Source organism: Canis aureus, chromosome 17 (genome assembly GCF_053574225.1).
Source record: "Canis aureus isolate CA01 chromosome 17, VMU_Caureus_v.1.0, whole genome shotgun sequence".
Taxonomy (NCBI): Eukaryota; Metazoa; Chordata; class Mammalia; order Carnivora; family Canidae; genus Canis; species Canis aureus.
Window position 1 is genome coordinate 8,190,265 of NC_135627.1, and position 8,398 is coordinate 8,198,662.

The 8,398-nt window shown below is 39.4% G+C and overlaps 1 pseudogene; it reads right to left on the reverse strand.

Annotated features, from left to right (window-relative positions):
- Positions 1-5,952: 5,952 nt before the first annotated feature.
- Positions 5,953-6,711, reverse strand: LOC144287430 (ubiquitin-conjugating enzyme E2 variant 1 pseudogene; annotated as a pseudogene).
- Between the last annotated feature and the right edge of the window lie 1,687 nt (positions 6,712-8,398).

Genomic DNA, 8,398 nt, shown 5'->3' on the forward strand with positions numbered 1-8,398 from the left:
TTTCATCATTGTAACCTTATAATATTTAATTTTGTTAAAAGTTTTATTTTTAAATAATCTCTTACCCAAGGTGGAGCTCAAACCAAGACTGGGAGATCAAGAGTCACATGCTCTACCGACTGAACCAGGCAGGTGCCCCTACAAATGTTTAATTTTAAATTTCTTTCTATGCAATTTATTTCAGAGGTAAATATTTTTAAAAATGCTAACATTGGCCAATTGCTGATTCAGTTTGTGCCCTCCTTTATTCTAAGAGTTTAGAATTCTTTCTAGATGTATGTAAGTTTTGATATTTGCTTGAGTCCATCAATAGTAGCTTAAAGATTGGTATCTGTGCATGTTAATTATGATGAAAATGTTTTATGTAGCTTTGAGACTCTATAGATAATATTACGCAACTGAGAAGTCTGATACTCCAGTCTGATGAGCAGAATTCCCAGAGGTAACCTGGTGATTTCCAAGTGACCGTTTGGCAGAACGGTCATATTTTTAGTACCACTCTCTCACTTTCTACCTTTAAAGACATGCGAGATAATAACTTCCACATAGCCTTTACTTCTATGCCACTTGTTTAATCTGTCCTCTAAGAAAAGAAGAGAAAAGGGGGGGGGTGGGAGGAAGGAAAGAAAGAAGAAAGAAAGCAGGGAAACCGTGAACTTAAATCGTAGTAGTAGGGAACCACAGGGCAGCTCTGTGTTTGAGCATCTGCCTTTGGCTCAGGTCATGATCCTGGGGTCCTAGGATTGAGTCCTGCATCGGGATCCCGACAGGGGGAGCCTGCTTCTCCCTCTGCCTATGCTTTTCTCTCTGTGTCATAAATAAATAAATAAATAAATAAATAAATAAATAAATAAATAAATAAATAACTTTTAAAAAACCATGACAGCAGAACCAGTGTCTCAATAGTGTTTCATCTGTGAAACTTTAAAATACTAACAAAACAAAACACAGCGATTATCAGACTTTTTAGAATCTCAGGATTTGTGGGTTGCAAAGATCGTATTTTACCTTCTAATTTTTAGTGTAGATCTTCCTCAACACTATTTTTAAACATTCCAAGATTTGAGAATTCACTGTCCACCTATTTAAAAGCTTAATTATTGATACCATGGAAATGAATGGCAAAGTCAGATGTATGTATGATTAAAATGAATGTTGTTTATTTTCCTATGGTGGCAGACATTCTGTGCTAAGCATCTACTCCCACATTTCTCTCGTCTAAGGTTTCCTGATTTTTAAGATACCTACTTTTCAGGATCAGATTTCACCCCTAGTCCTGAAAATGCAGATCTAAGGACAATTATAACACTTTTAAGAGTGAATGACTCAACGTATGTATCTTAATTCAGACCAATGAGAGCAAACACAATTTTCCTGTGGACTTCTGGGAAAGTTCAAGCTTGCTGTTCTATTAATACTTCCAGAGGCAGCCCTGTCTCACCTTGACTAGATGGTTCCTCTTCTAGATGTGTGGCCTGATGTTGCTCTAAAGATAAAGCTACCAGTTGGAAAATCAGACATAGGAAAGAAAGTAGAGCCTAGAGCACCACAGGAACCCTTACCATTTGCTGCCATCAAGTCATGGAAGTGTAAATTGTGGTTTCTTAATTCAGTTTAACTCATGTGGGACAAATACAACTTACTGAGTTCCTAAGAAATATTTAAAAGTATGTGAAATAGAAAACATATTGCATGCGTTATAAGGCTAATCCTATCTACGTAAAGTCAAAAGTCAAACTCCCTATGACACATGGACTGACAAAAATCTTCTGACATTTTTTTCATGTTCTGTAAATTTGGCTCTCTTATTCATAATTAAGTACATGATTTATTGGCTTGAGTTGGTTGAGCATCCAATTGAGATTAAAGATTCCCTGCATTAGCATGCCTAATAATTTCCAACTCTGACTCATTTATATTAGTTTATGAGACACAACTGAATCAACATTTCGGTATTTTTTCCCTCATGTAAAAAAAGAAGAGCAAATATATTGGAAGCATTTTGAAAAGGAACAAATATAAAATAGCTGAAAAGAGAATACCACAAAAATAGAATTTGGGGCCGTATTATTAAGTAGATGTGAAGAGTTACATGGATATGGATATCCATATCCAAGATGCACAGTTCATGGATATCAATAGATTAATCTACTATACTATAAGTGCACTGTGAGGACAAAGAGACTGTTGGCATTCCCTGCTAGTGTCTCTGAGGTGTCTCTGCTTTTGCCTAAAACCTAGGAGGCACTCAAGGTATATTGCTTTAATGAATAAATGAAATTCCAAAGTGCTGATTTCAAAATTTAATGTCCTTATGAAGAACAATATGTCTTTATTTTAGTAGAGAGCAGCTAGAAGGTAAAAACATCCAATAGAACATCCAAGAGTCCTATCTGCTGTATTCAGGCTTTTTGGTTTTGCCATGAAAAATACCAGAGAAGTTCATAAAACAAAATTTCTGTCATTATATTTAATGCTCTAATATTTGTTTAAACTTTTCAACTCATTAAACTAAAAATATTGTATTAAATGAGTTTGTGCATAAAATAAGCCCTTGCTTTTTCTACCCCCAGCTGCCTGTACATCTCCTCCATGGCACCATCCATTCTCTGCTCAAGGATGTCTCTGATAGATGCACAGGTTTTATAGTTGCTTTCACAAGGTTAAAACTTCTTGGCTCCCTCTCAAGCATTAAAGTGCATATGGCACATTCTGTCCTGCCACCTGGGTAGTTTCTATTCCTGACCCCACCCAGGAGAGATCAAGGGCACAGGAGACTGGAAGTGAAGGGCCCCATTTGACAGGACTGCATGGTGGTTCTCCTGCATCCATACTTTCTGGGAGGGGTGGCTCTGTAGTGCTAACTCCTAATACCACAGGGCGTTGGGGTGGGCTACTCAGAGGTTGCTCCCTGGACCTTTTGGGTCGGTGTTAGAATCCTAGTCTAGGCTGTGAGATTTCTCTAGATCCTTCATTCCAAGTAAAAGTACCCAATGATCCAAATGACAAATCTCCCAATCAATTCATCTTCAAATCCCCCTTTTACTTTATTCCCTAAGTAACTGACCACAAAGCACTGTGGTCTCTAGGCCTTAGAGTTTTATTTTATTTTATTTTTTTAAAAGATTTTATTTATTCATGAGACACACACATACACACACAGAGAGAGAGAGAGAGAGGCAGACACATAAGCAGAGAGAGAGAAGCAGGCTCCATGCAAGGGAGCCTGTTGTGGGAATTGATCCTGGGACTCCAGGACCATGCTCTGGGCCAAAGGCACATGTTTAACTGCTGAACCATCCAGGGATCCCCAACCTCAGAGTTTTATTGAACCAGTATGTAATATCCCTCGTTTTCCTCGGATGACTTTTTTTTTTTCCGTAAAACATAGTCTTTCCTAATATTAATATTGCTGTGCTGAATTTATTTATTTCCCTAGAACAATATGTTTAGTCTCTTTATTTAAATATTTTCTATTTTTCTATTTAAACAATCTAGAGTTTATTTTAATTCCACCTGAATATGTATGTCTTCTGAAGTATGTTTCATCCATTATGATGTTTGAAGTATATGAGTTTTATTTTTTTGTATATTTTTTATTGGAGTTCGATTGGCCAACATATAGCATAACACCCAGTGCTCATCCTGCCAAGTGCCCTGCTCAGTGCCCGTCACCCAGTCACCCCAACTCCTCACCCACCTCCCTTTCCACTACCCCTTGTTTGTTTCCCAGAGTTAGGAGTCTCTCATGTTCTGTCACACTCACTGATATTTCTCACTCATTTTATCTCCTTTTCCCTTTCACTATTATTTATATTCCCCAAATGAATTAGACCATATAATGTTTGTCCTTCTCCGATTGACTTATTTCACTCAGCATAATACCCTCCAGTTCCATCCACGTCGAAGCAAATGGTGGGTATTTGTCATTTCTAATGGCTGAGTAATATTCCATTGTGTACATAGACCACAGCTTCTTCATCCATTCCTCTTTCGATGGACACTGAGGCTCCTTCCGCAGTCTGGCTATTGTGGACATTGCTGCTAGAAACATCGGGGTGCAGGTGTTCCTGCCCTTTCACTGCATCTGTTTCTTTGGGGGTAAATACCCAGCAGTGCAATTGCTAAGTCATAGGGTAGTTCTATTTAGGTTTATTCCTAGGTACCTTATGCTTTTGGGTGCAATTGTAAGTGGGATTGACTCCTTAATTTCTCTTTCCTCAGTCTCATTGTTAGTGTATAGAAATGCCACTGATTTCTGGACATTGGTTTTGTATCCTGCCACATTGCCGAATTGCTATATGAGTTCTAGCAATCTTGGGGTGGAGTCTTTTGGGTTTCTAGGTACAGTATGTCATCTGCGAAGAGGGAGAGTCTGACTTCTTCTTTGCCTATTTGAATGCCTTTTATTTCTTTCTGTTGCCTGATTGCTGAGGCTAGGACTTCTAGTACTATGTTGAATAGCAGTGGTGAGAGTGGACATCCCTGTCGTGTTCCTGATCTAGGGAAAAGGCTCCCAGTGTTTCCCCATTGAGAATGATATTTGCTGCAATCTTCTTGTAGATGGCTTTTAAGATGCTGAGGAATATATTTTTTTAAATATTAACGCACTTTCTTTTTTATTATATTAAAATCAGGCAATGGTCTGACAATAAAAAGGCTGCTTATGGAATACTGTTATGTTCAACTTTACTTACAGGATGTTAAATCCTTAGAACTAAGGTACCCCCCAGAAAAAGATTAATGAAAACATCGATTGCTTTTCAGACTGGATAGTTGCTGCTTCAAAAGATGGTTTTACACAAACACTAAATTAAAAACAAAACAAAACAAAAAACCTTTAGAGCACAATGAATCGCTTTTATTTCGGTATGCATCCACATCTCAGCATTTAGTGGTCCTGAGCAGAAAAGTGGAAAAACGCAGCAATTTGCCAGGAAGTCAAGCCCGTCAATTTCGGAGATCTGCTGTGCACACTGAGTTCTTTCTCGATCCCTACTGAGGACCATGGGATGCGGGTCCCCCAAAGCCAAAGTATGCCCCAAATCCAAGGTTCTTTTCATTCCAGTTGTCAGATTCCAAACTAGACCCAAATGGATTGTAAGATGACCACATGAGAACCCTGTTTAAAACTTCTTCAATTGTTAAAAGCAAAAACAATTACAGGAAAAGAAAATTCATTCAGAGGGACCGTGTGTGCTTGCAAGTGTCTTCTGTGGCCTTTCTCCAAGTTTTACCACCAAGCACTTTGAGAGCTGGCAGGTCTGAGTATCCCTGGTGACTGTTCCTTTCACTTTATCAAAACCTGAGCTAAAAAACGGCATCAGCTGACAATGACAGCAGAGGGTGGCAGGGCTGAGGACCCAATATTCATTCCCAGGCTGATGGAGAGTGAGTAAATGTGATTCCAAACTAAACGAGGGGAGTCAGAGACTCTTTCCAACCTTACCTGATGGTTTCTGGCCAAAGCAAGGAAGTATTGGGTGGTGATGGTGCAAAAAGGGACTTGAGGAAGGAAAAAGCAGCACCCCTCGATTAAAGTGGGGGAGAAGATATGGGGAAAGCCCTGAATTCCCCACCAAAGGCCAATTTCAGAGGGGAGCAGAGAGGGTTACAATCTATGCTTCGGCCGAGGGTGGTCATGGGAAGTGGACAAAGGATGATGGCTTGGAGGCGGGAGGCATCATTTAAGACTTGAAAAAAGAAACCAGGGGTGCAGCTGGAGCACCCCTGCACACCCAGCAGTAGTCCCACAGGCTGCGACCTGAAGCCTTCACGCCTATTCTAGCAAGCCACCCCAAGCTGGAGGGCTGTTGCAGGGATGGAGGGGTGGGTGGAGAGAGGAAGGGAGGGAGCCAGCAAGGGGAGAAGGGGAGAAAGCAGAGACTCCAGGCCATGTAATCAGCAGCAAGGTGATTGTATGATGTGTCTTTTCACAGTTATTGGAGTTCGGTTAGATGTGCCCCACCGGTTATGATGGGAATCAATTTAAATAGACTTTCTTGATCCCAGAAGTTCAACTATGTGGACAGTGGTTACACTCGACAGGATGATTTGTTATAGCACAACTTATATATTTCAAATGGACAAAAAATTAGAATCGTTTACAGTATCTTAAGATAAACTGCCTTTGAATGGGAGCCTCTTTTCCAGTACTTTTGAGGTCTACAAGACGTATCTAGAAAATATACTACTGTGGAAAATGACTGCTTAAATCGAATGGGGGGGAGGGGGAGGGCCTGCGGTTTCTCTTTTTGATTAATTGCTGTAACACTGTCCTTCCGGCAGCTGAGGGAGTTTCATGTTTTCTTTAGACATCATTAGGCTCAGGAGCTCTTGCAGGACAACTTTGATGCTATATGAATTCTGCCATTTTGCTAGCATGGATATGGCTCTTGGGTCCACCACTCCATTAGAACTATTAACTCTGTTCATATTAATTTTTGTTACAGTTCTTACAAAGGGGGGGGGTGCTTCTGGGTATTTAGGTCCACATTCTATTTTAAGGCTGTATATTCGGTTTTCATAAATTGTTCTTGGAGGCCCAATCATCATCCCTGTCCATCTTGTAAATGTCATGTCTTCATCATCTTCTAGACCCCAGCTAACTGTGTCATCTCCTACTCCTTTCTGGCCTTCTTCCAGTTCTTACAACAGTCGAAAATTGCGAGGGACTTTTACAGTCATGATGGCAGCCGTGGTGGCTGCCATCTTGCATCGCTTTCTGATGCTGAGGAATATTCCCTCTATCCCTATAGTCTGAAGAGTTTTGATCAGGAATGGATGCTGTATTTTGTCAAATGCTTTCTTGGCATCTATTGAGAGGATCATATGGTTCTTGTTTTTTTTTTTTTTCTTGTTGATTGCTTTATGAGTGTTGAACCAGCCTTGCATCCTGGGGATAAATCCCACTGGGTCATGGTGAATAATCTTCTTAATGTATTGTTGTATCCTTTTGGCTAGTATCTTGTTGAGAATTTTTGCATCGGGGTTCATCAGGGACATTGGTCTATAGTTCTCCTTTTTGGTGGGGTCTTTGGTTTTGGAATCAAGGTGATGCTGGCCTCATAGAATGAGTTTGGAGGTATATCATCCCTTTCTATCTTTCAGAACAGCTTTAGTAGAATAGATATTGTTTCTTCTTTAAACGCTTGATAGAATTCCTCTGGGAAGCCACCTGGCCCTGGACTTTTGTGTCTTGGGGGGTTATTGATGACCGCTTCAATTTCCTTCCTGGTTATTGGCCTGTTCAGGTTTTCTATTTCTTCCTGTTCTAGTTTTGATAGTTTGTGGTTTTCCAGAAATGCGTCCATTTCTTCTAGATTGCCTAATTTATTGGTGTATAGCTGCTCATAATATGTTTTTAAAATCGTTTGTATTTCCTTGGTATTGGTTGTGATCTCTCCTTTCTCATTCATGATTTTATTAATTAGAGTCTTTTTGCTTTTCTTTTTAATAAGGCTGACTGATAGTTTATCTTTTTAATTCTTTCAAAGAACCAACTCCTGGTTTTGTTGATCTGTTCCACAGTTCTTCTGGTCTCTATTTCATTGAGTTCTGCTTGAATCTTTATTAACTCACTTTTGCTGGGTGTAGGTTTTATTTGCTATTCTTTCTCCAGTTCCTTTAGGTGCAAGGTTAGCTGGTGTATTTGAATTTTTCTAATTTTTTTGAGAGATGCTTGTATTGTGATGTATTGCCCTCTCAGGACTGCTTTTGCTGTATCCCAAAGATTTTGAATGGTTGTATCTTCATTCTCATTAGTTTCCATAAATCTTTTTAATTTTTCTCTAATTTCCTGGCTGACCCCTTCATCTTTTAGCAGGATGTTCTTTAACCTTCACGTGTTTGAAGTTCTTCCAAATTTTTTCTTGTGATTGAGTTCAAGTTTCAAAGCATTATGGTCTGAAAATATACAGGGGACAATCCTAGTCTTTTGGCATCAGTTGAGACCAATCAGGTGACCCACTATGTGGTCTATTCTGGAGAAGATTCCATGTGCACTTGAGAGAATGTGTATTCAGTTGCATTTCGATGTAAAGTTCTATAAATATATGTGAAATCCATCTGGTCCAGTGTATCATTTAAAGCTCTTGTTTCTTTGGAGATGTTGTGCTTAGAAGATCTGTCATTTGCAGAAAGTGCCATGTTGAAGTCTCCCAGTATTAGTGTATTATTATCTATATATGTCTTTACTTTGGTTATTAATTGATTGATATACTTGGCAGCTCCCACATCAGGGGCATAAATATTCACGATTGTTAGGTCCTCTTGTTGGATAGATCCTTTAAGTACAATATAGTGTCCCTCTTCATCTCTTACTACAGTCTTTGGGATAAACTTTATCTGATATGAGGATTGCTACCCCTGCTTTCTTTTGAGGACCATTTGAATGGTA